The following is a 6198-nucleotide window of genomic DNA, read 5'->3' as shown; positions in this document are numbered from 1 at the left end:
GCCTGCCTGCGGCCCATCTTCACCAACACAAACCCAAGACCCTCGCGAGGGGCCAAGCCTCGCGGGGCGGACAACGCGGAGCTTCCTCAGGCGCGGACTCGTCAGGCTGGCTCATGAGGAGGCAGAGAGATCAAGGCGGGGTACCTCACGAGGTGCCTGTGACGCAAGCCATGACGACCGGGGGCGCCAGGCGGGTGCCAGCCCGCGCAGCGTCCTCCCTTCCTCTTTGGTGCAAAGGGGGCAAGCGCAGCCGCGGAGTACCGAGGCATCAGGCAAAGGTTGCCATTTCGGTGCAACGAGATCAAGACCAGGAGGACTACGAGACGGAGGTCACCGTGGAGCCCAAGACGGCGTCATCACCAGAGCTTTGCGCAGGCGAAGACTACCTTTGTCAGGATAGTTGATACTACCTGCCCCCCTTCAAATTAGCCCGCCATTGTTGGCTCCCTTCCCGCTCGATATTTGGGAAGAGGACCAGGGCCTCTATAAATAGGAACAGCCACCCACAGAGCAAAGGGATGAAGACGGACGGACAAGACGGAGAGTAGGCAGAGGCAGGGAAAGAGAGAGTGAGAAGATCAGAAAGAGAGAGAGAAAGGTGACTGAGCTCCTCCCAGTAGTTCATCACCCCAGCTAAGAACAGACCCTCGCGAGGCTGTTCTTCCCTATATTGTTCATCATCATCAGCCCAAGAGGCAATCCACCACACCACACACTGGAGTAGGGTATTACACCACAACGGTGGCCCGAACCAGTATAAACCCTGTGTCTCTTGCGTTGTTCTTTCCTTAGTTAGATCCTAGCAAGGTGGGGCTGCAGGTAGGTAGGAGGCGAAATCTCCACGCGCACCCCAGCGTTCGAACCTCAAGGGTCTGCCGGAACCCGAAATCCGACATTTGGCGCGCCAGGTAGGGGTGCGCAGGGATTCGTCTTCCACCACCCCGTTCTCCTCCGACCATCACGCCCATGTCTGACGCTCGTCGGGCCTGCGCCGAGCGCCGGGCCGCACTCGCTTCCCATGTCGCCCAGACGGCCTCTGTCGGCGGGCGTCCTCGCCGTTCCCCGTCACCTGCCGTCAACGCAGTCACCGGCCCGGCGGGGGACGAGCAGCAAGCATCGTCCCAGCATCCGTCCGTGCGGCAAGACGGCCACACCGCAACTCCCTCGCTCACCCCAGCTGGTTTTTGGTCCCACGCGCTCCACGCGCCCATGGAAGCTCGGGCTGCACTCATCGCGGCGAACAAGCTCCTGCGCTACCGTCCCGTCGACGACGTCTACGAAGAATGGCTCGACTGCGTCGCCGAGCTTGTCCGCGCCGCAGGGGGCTCTCTCGCGCCGTCCGTTCCGCTGCACCGCACCCCGCCCCGTGCGGGCAGTGAAGCTCCGGCGGCGCCCCGGCCGCCTCCTCCTCAGGAAGGCGCCGTGGCTCCAAGGCGCGTGGCCCCTGGGCGGAACCCGCTCTGTCAGGCGCCAGCGCAGCAAGAGCAGAGCTACCAAGATGTCCCTCACCTGCAAGAAGCTGCCCGGGCGCTCCCTGCTCCAGCACGTCACGACCATGCTCCTGCTCCAGCGCGTCAAGACCCCGCACTGCTCCCAGCTACAGCGCGTGGGGACATGCAAGACCAAGTTCCCCATCATCCAAGGCCTCCTGTGGCCACAGCAGGCTGCCGCGCCTTCACCGCCGAGCTACGCAACGTCGCGTGGCCCGACAAGTTCAAGCCAGACCTGCCTCCTCGCTACGACGGCACGGCTGACCCTGCGGAGTTCCTCCAGCTCTACGAGCTGGGTATCGAAGCTGCCAACGGAGACGAGAAGGTCATGGCGAACTGGTTCCCCATGGAACTCAAGGACGGGGCCCGGACCTGGCTCCTGAACCTGGCTCCAGGCACAATCTCCTCCTGGGACGAGATGCGCACCCGCTTCATCGCAAACTTCCAAGGCACTCGCGACCGGCCACCCGCCGTGAGCGACATGCGCCGCATCAAGCAACAGCCCGGGGAGACCCTGCAGAACTACATCCAGCGCTTCAACAACGCGCTCCTCAAGATTCCCATGGTGACTGAGGAGGCCATCATCTCGGCCTTCTCCGACGGCGTGCGCGACGTCAAGATGAAGGAGGAGCTGGCGATGCATGAAGACCTGTGCACTTCCCTGGAGCTGTTCAACCTGGCAACCAAGTGCGCCAGGGCCGAGGAAGGGCGTCTCTCCCTCCTCGAGCTGCCTGCCGCAGACCCAGAAGAGAAGAAGCCCAAGGCCAAGGACGTGAAGCGCAAGGGGGCTGCCGTGCTCGCGGCAGAACCAGACACCAAGCGGGGCAGAGATCAGCCCGAACCTTCCAAGGGCAGCCGGTATTGTGTGTACCACGACCTCCACACCCACAACACCAACGAATGTCAAGAGCTCCGAGCCGTGCGAGAAGGAAGGATCGGTCGTCGCCCTGATCGCAGTGACCGGGGCTACGACCGAGGAGGAGGAAGGAACGCAGGACGCTGGGAAGACCGTGGCCCACGCCAAGGGTGGCGCGATCAACCTCGCGAGGATCGCTGGCAAGACCCGCCTCGCGAGGGAGGCTAGAGAGATCAGCCTCGCGAGGGATACTGGAGGGATCAGCCTCGCGAGGATCGCCCGCAAGGCAACGCAGGCCTCCCACCGCTACCGCCGCAGCCAAGGAGAAACAAGGACCGCCACCAGGACGAGGGGGCTGGGGGCTTCCAGGAGCTCCGCGCGATCGCCTGCATCCTAGGCGGGGCGCAAGCCCCAGCCCCTCAGCGCATCTTCAAGCAGTTCGCCCACAAAGTGAACGCAGTCCTCCCCAGGCTCGAAGCCACGCGCCCTCTCAGGTGGTCGGCGTGCGCCATCACATTCAGCTCAGCAGATCAGCTCAAGTGTGCGGCTACAGCCGGAGTTCTCCTGATGCTTTGTTCCCCAATCATCAGCAACGTGGTGGTCACCAAGACCCTCATTGATGGCAGTGCAGGGCTCAACATCCTGTCCGTGGAAACATTCAACAACCTCCAAGTGCCCTACAGCCAGCTTCAACCAACCAAGCCTTTCTCCGGTATCACCGACGGCTCCATGGTCCCGATTGGGCAAGTCCGCCTCCCTATCACCTTCGGGGCACGCGACAACTACTGCACCGAGCTCATCGACTTCGACGTCTCTCACATTCGCCTGCCGTACAACGCCATCCTTGGGTACCCAGCGCTGGCCAAGTTCATGACCGCAACTCACCATGGCTACCATGTCCTCAAGATGCCAGGAAGCGGCGGAGTCATCACGGTGCCATGTGAAGAAAAGGACGCGGTGTGTTCCCTGGAACGAGCCTTTCAGGCCACGTCACTAGAAGACCTCGATCGTGGAAGCAGGAGGCCTCCCGAGACCGCCCCTAAGAAGAAGAAGACATCGTCCGGCCCGACCACTCAGGAGGCAGGCCCCTCTGGGCCCGCGCTTGCCCAGGGGGAACCTCCTTCCATCGCATAGGAAAGCGCGCCCGGCGCCCTCCTCAGGTAGGGCTCGGGGCTCTCCCCTAGTGGGCCACCGACCTAGCCAGGGTCACGAGGGAGGCGCTTGGGCACCACCTGGAGGCGTGTTTCGAAGCACGTTTCCCTCAAGAAGGAGCAAGGCAAGGAGACCCAGACCCCTAGGAGTTCGTCAGCAAGGCCATTCAGGAGCTACAAGAGTCAAGAGTCATGAAGGGCGGCCGCCGCCTACCCGCAGTGGCTCCCCATCCAGGCGAGGATGGTGGGCTGCACGTCTACGTCAACATACCGGGGCTCAACCGAGTCGCCTCTCTGGAGCGCCTCTGGCCCTCACGAGTGGGGCGCTGCGGAGGCCCACCCCACAGCTATGTTCGCATGCCTCACGGCTTGCCGAATGCGGCTGACACGTACCAGCGCCTCATGAGGGGCATCACGGGGGCACGAGAGGCCAGGAGTTCTGCAGCCCTGGCAGGGATGGAGATGGCCCGTGAGGAGCCGCAAGCGCCTCCGGAGCCTCCCGAGGCCCCTGGGCCTGGGGGCTCGTGAGGATCGGCTCCCGCAGCCCACCGAGCCTGCTACATCAACGCTCCTTCGTCTTCAACGTCGTCAGGTGACATCTTTCGAGTTTTATTTCTAGCGGGGAGCGCCCCCCAGGGCTACATTATTCCCAGGCCGCATGGGTCCGTCCCTGCGGCGTGTATCCCTTTTTATTCCATGTTGTTAGCTTACCTTGTTGGGGGCGCCCCTCGGGCTGCACGACCCCCAAGCCGCTCGGGCCTGACTCAGTGATGTCCGCATCCCCAGCATCTATTTGAACGAATCCACTCCTTCACGGCTAATGTGTTTTACCTAGTTGCCTGCTCAGCTGACGCCAACTAACGGAGCTGCTCCCAAACGGCACGACGCTTGCGCATGGGTCCGTCCCTGCAACGCCGACAAACCTGGATGGTTGAGCTCTGGCCGAGGCAGCCCCGCATAGCGTCACCTCATCAAGCCTTCAGTGCCTCACTACCCCTCGGAAGCAACCAACGGCAAACTGTCAATTGTCATGGCAACCCCTTGTTTTTTCTATGATGGACCTGCAGGACCTCCTGAAGGAGCTGCGTCAGGCGAGGCCCTTGCGGTGTCTCCTTCGCTCTCATCCGCGCGTACCGCTTGCACGTTGAAGGGGGGTGCCTGAGCATCGGGACTCAGGGCTCCTACTGGCTCTCCAGCCCTCACCCTCTGGCCTTGACCACGGCATCGCGACCTGGCATACCAGCGACGGCTGAGACTCGCTCGAGGGCCGGGACCCGAGGACGTAGAGCAGAAAGGGGAGCAAAGGCGAGAGAGGAGAGACACGCGAGGACCCCGCCGAGCAACCTCGCGCCTGCCGATGCACGGACCCGGCGACACGCTAGAGAGCAGCCCCCGATCCTCGAGATAAGTCATCACCCGGAAGCGCAAGCTGCCGCGGCACCATCCCCGCACCTAATGCTACCTCGTGTTAGCAACGCCGCTCTCCTTTCTCACCAAACAACGGCTGCTTGGGCGCCAAAGGGGACCTCCTGAGCATCGCGACTCAGGGGCTCTTACCGGACTCCGGGTCGCTCACCTCCTGGCCTTGACCACGGCATCGCGACCTGGCATAGCAGTGACGGCTGAAGCCGCCTTGGGACTGGGACCTGTCGGCGCAGAGCACCAAGCCCTCGTGAGGTTCGAAAGGGAGGACTGAGCTAAGACGGAATGAGCAACTCGCGCAATTCTACGACAAGGGTTATATTGACAAAATAGGATCACAGGCACCTTACAAGCCCCCACGGGGCGCGTTCTTGATTCCACGCAGGGAACAGATCCTAAAGGGACACAAACTATGCGCGACCTTGCAAAAGATGCCATCATCAACAGTGGGCCGTCAAGCACCGACGCCAACCCCATCCAGATCAGAGACGGCGGCGGCCTGACGAGCCCGCCCTGCTCCAGGAGCGGCGCCGGCTCGGGGGCTCGTAGCTGTCGTCGTTCGTCTTCGGAGTCGTGAAGAGCTCGCCGGAGTCGCTAGAGCCTCCGACGCCTCCACCGCCTGAGGAGCCGCCAAGGGAGCGGTTGGTGGGCCCAGTCCTTGTCGCGGCAGGGTCCTGGCCAGCTTCCCTGGGGCAGCACTCCAGTCGGCGCCCGCTCGCATCGAAGACCTTGAAGAGCATCACCGAAGCACCGTCGTAATCCAAGTGGACCGCGAAGGCGCCCCTTACCCTGCAAACCTGGGCGATCTCTCTCCAGCCCCGAGTCATGAAGACCTCGCCCAAGGCGACGACCGCGACCTCTGCCTCAGTCGCGAGCGTGCTGCAGCCGGCGTGCTGCAGCCAGAGCTCCAGGGGCTCCCCCCGCGGGATGATGGAAGCGAAGAAGGGAGGAAGGCGGATCCAAGACTGAAGAGGAATGGCGACGTGAAGCACAAACTCTCGGGAGGAGCCCTTAGTGTGGACCCTAGGGGGGACGACCCACACCTTCGTGACCCGTCGGCACCGATGGCGGCGCCACCCATGGCTGTCAACATCAGCTCCTTCAGGGCCCTCGACGTGGGCGTACAATGGCAGCGGGAACCCCGGCGGCACCCGCTCGCACCAAGGCCTCGACACCACCTGAAGGGCCCCTTCGTCCGGGCCACGGGGGATGAGCCGTTTCTTCGGCGGGAGTGGGTCTGGCTCCTCTTGGGGAGCTTTTCCCTTCTCTGTCGTCGAGA

The sequence above is a fragment of the Triticum urartu genome, chromosome 4, assembly GCF_003073215.2.
Source record: "Triticum urartu cultivar G1812 chromosome 4, Tu2.1, whole genome shotgun sequence".
Taxonomy (NCBI): domain Eukaryota; kingdom Viridiplantae; phylum Streptophyta; class Magnoliopsida; order Poales; family Poaceae; genus Triticum; species Triticum urartu.
The sequence above is the reverse complement of the archived record's forward strand: the minus strand, read 5'-3'. Positions refer to the sequence as shown.